This window comes from Triticum dicoccoides, chromosome 1A (assembly GCF_002162155.2).
Source record: "Triticum dicoccoides isolate Atlit2015 ecotype Zavitan chromosome 1A, WEW_v2.0, whole genome shotgun sequence".
NCBI classification, from domain to species: domain Eukaryota; kingdom Viridiplantae; phylum Streptophyta; class Magnoliopsida; order Poales; family Poaceae; genus Triticum; species Triticum dicoccoides.
In genome coordinates this window covers 123,916,758-123,920,553 of record NC_041380.1, presented here as the reverse complement: position 1 = coordinate 123,920,553, position 3,796 = coordinate 123,916,758, and positions in this window count along the sequence as shown.

Here is a 3,796-nt window from a genome sequence, read left to right as displayed (position 1 = left end):
TCACCCCCCCTAGTTTGTAGGTTTTCTACCTTTGCTTTCAAACTGCTCTTTGAGCTGCTGTATCAGAATAGGTTGTGGTTTCGTTCTCAGCAATGGAACCAGGGAGATGCTCCCTGTTTTTCTAAAAAAATATATTTTATATGTTATCATATATTATTTTTATTGTCATCATATATTTAACAGATACTTACATATGTAAGAAAACAATATCCCACATCTTATTAACTTATAAAAATAGTTTCTTAAAAAATAAAATCCTGGATTGTTTTGGCACGAAAATCCTAGTGATTGTATACAAAAGCTTGGTAAGATTTAAGGACGAATGTAATAATATCACTTATTATTTAAATATATTTATAACAAAATGCTCAGCCCCTTTTTATTTTTTGATAACATTGCTGGCCCAACCCAACATTATAATTAGAACCAGCCCAGCAAAATCGTGTATTTCGAGAAAGTGCAAATGGCCCGTAATTTTTTAGGAAATAAAATAAACGGGCCTCATGGACGCTACATTATTTGTTCACCCAGCCTAGCTAATGGCTGTAATTCAAAAAAAAAGATCAAATTGACTGTAAATTCTACCGCGCAAAAAAAGACTGTAAATTCTGAAAAAATGGGTTGAATACGTGCCACATTTTTGGAGGCTGAAATGTGGGCCAATAGGTTGAAGCCAATGCAAGTCGTTGTCAATTTAGTCAACAAATGATTCTGACATGTTAGCCGTTGGATTTACATCCAACGACCGGCATCCATCTGTCACACCCTAGCTAGTCATGCATTAGAGTGTTGCATCATGTTTACTCTTTCATCAGAAACTTGAAATGGGGATTTGTGAAACCCTCAGCATCATTTTGAAAATGACCCAAATAAAATTTTTCTCCAAAAGGGTCCAAGAAAATGCTCATGTTGCTCTCTGAAAATATTGGACAGAGATAAAAATCAAACCAATATTTTTAAGAGCTCATAGGTATTTATTTTGGGCATTTGGAATTAATGCATAACTAATTGCATTGGAAATATATTAGTTATATATATTAATATATGTCCAAAAATTATGCCACCTGTTGGGGAGCTCTGGAATAATATATCTAGCTCCTGCAAAAATTGGCATAAGGTAATAAAATGATTTAATATTTTATTTAAATCAAAACAGATGTCAGAAATTAGAAAACAAAAATAAATAAAGAAGGAGAAGCTTACCTGGGGCTCCTCCCTGTGCAGCCCAGCAGTAGCTGGCCGGCCCAGCCCGCCTCCTCCTCTGTCGTCTTCGTCCTTGACAGAGGGAGGGGAGCGTGCCCGGCGCGCGCGCGCGCCACCGCGCCACGCCACCAGCTCGCCTGCCTGCCTGCCTCTCCCCTCCTCGTCTGGATGCCCTGGAACGACGCCACGCCCCCCCGTACTCTCTCACTCTCCCCCGGTTCTTCCTCTCCTCTCCCTCGCTCTCTATCTCCCGTGTCCGAACGCACCCATCGCCGCCGTTCGCCATAGCCGCCGCCACCGGCCTCCCCTCGCCTTCCCGACTCGCGCAGGAGCTCCGCCCCCTCGCCCTGAAGCTCTCCGTCAAGCCACAAGACGCCGGACGCCCTGTGGAGCCGCCGTCGCCATCGTCTTCCTCCTCGGGCTCCGACCACCATCGCCGTCGATTCGCCGTCTCCAGTGCGTCCCCGAGCCCGCTTCGACGCCCGCTGCAACCGCGGTGAGCTCCGCCACCGTTTCCCTCTCTTCTCCCCCTCGTTCCCGCGCCGTAACTCCGTTTCCCACCACGGCCGAACCTCCGCCGTCGCCGAGCTCGCCGTCGACGCAGCTCCGGTGACCATTTGGTCACCCCGGCGAGTCCAACAAGTCCGTAAGGCCCCGTAGAGCATCCCTAGCGCCTTGCTTCGCTCGCCTTCGAGCTCCAACCACGTTTCCGTGCACGACCGAACCCCAGCGGCCGCAGCCGAGCTCGCCGCCGTCGACTCCGGCCACCCCAGGCCCAGCCACGGCCACCGCCCGACGCGCCATCGAGCTAGCTTTCCAACGCACCTAGCCGCACGCCGTTTGGAGCACCACAGAGGAAACCCGGGGCACATGTACGCCGCGGACCTCGCCGGTGACTAACCGCCGGCGGGTTTGACTTGTTCGACCTGGGGTTTGACCCCCCCAGAGTCACTGACGCGTGGGCCCCGTCGGCCAGGTGGTTAGCTTAGTGCTAATCACTGTTAATTAACCCCCCTGACACTGACCAGTGGGCCCCAGCGCCACTAACTCTTAATTAGGATTAAACTAACCTCTGTTAAACCCCCCTGTCACTGACGTGTGGACCCCACACGTCAGGTTTGACCCCAGCCAGCCGCAGTTGACCGCTGACGTCGTGCTGACGTCATGCTGGCGCAATATATATATTTCTGGATTTAAATTAAATCAGGAAATTCCAAAATATAATTTAAACTTCAAAAATTCATAACTTTTATTCTGTAACTCCAAATCAGACAAATTATATATGAAAAATGATCAGAAAAATCCAATCTATCCATCTGTACTATTTTCATGCATGACTAAACTAGTTAACTTGATGTTTAATGCAGAACAAGGAAAAGCACTTTAAAAGGCCATGTTTGAGTTTGAAATTTGAATCTTTGATTCAAATTGGTTCAAACCCTTCTGGTCTTAGTTGCATTAGCCCAACACACTCATATTGCCATGTTTCATGCATGCATCATACTGTTGCACATTGTTTGGTGATGGTTGTGTATCGGTGTCCTTTGCGACAGGTTCTGCCTCCGAGGAGTACCGTGATTACCCTAACGAAGAACCGTATCAGTGCATCGAACCATCAGGCAAGCAACCAACCATTTGATCATATCGATACAATCCCATGTTCTCGCTCCTGCTCTCTTTTACTGCATTAAGACAACGCGATTCAAACTGCTGTGTGCTACGGTAGTTGAACCCATTTCCTCTGCATAACCTGTCATTGCCACAGTAACTAGATGAAACCCACTAGCATGTGTAGGAGTTGATTGAGCCATATGTATGTGTTGTTCCTACCTTGCTATGCCTGCTATGCTTAGAGTCGGGTCAGGTCTGGTTCATCTGGGTGATGGGCTAGAGTGAAATGATTATGTCGGTAATGAGAGTGGTGTGGTGAACACGATTTGGTAAAGGTATCGATGAGAGGCCATGTAGGAGTACATGGTGGGTTGTTTCATTGAAGCCGACCTTAAGCACTGAGATCTGTATGTGTGATTTAAGAATCAGCAACTACCATGCATTGGGCCCGAAACCAATGGACCCTCTCGGCTTCTTATTCACCCTAGTTCTCCGTCCAGGAGTTGCAAGTAGTTTCTGGTGTTTGTAGCCTACTGGAGGCCGTGGACAGCGCTGACCGTAGGGGTGGGCTGTGATGCGGTAGGTACGTGGCCGGGTGTACCGAATACCCGTTAGGTATCTCGGGAACCCTATTCACATCGTTCGGGGCCGTATGGGAAACCTCGGCCTGACTCCCTGCGGATGGAACCTGAATAGGCGATAAACCTGGACTGGAGGCTTAGGTGATTAGGTAGGTCGTGGCCGACACCCACGTTGGGCTTCCGCTTGAAGGTTGCCGAGTACATGTCGTGTAAACGACGGTAAGTGGTGAGAGCGTGTATGAAGAAGTACACCCCTGCAGGGTTAACATGATCTATTCGAATAGCCGCGTCCGCGGTAAAGGACTACTTGGTTGCCTATACAGTTCATAGACAAGTAAATGGAAACTACTAAAAGCCTCAAGATAAGTGTGAGTGCCGAGGATGGCTCTTCTGTAGGAAGA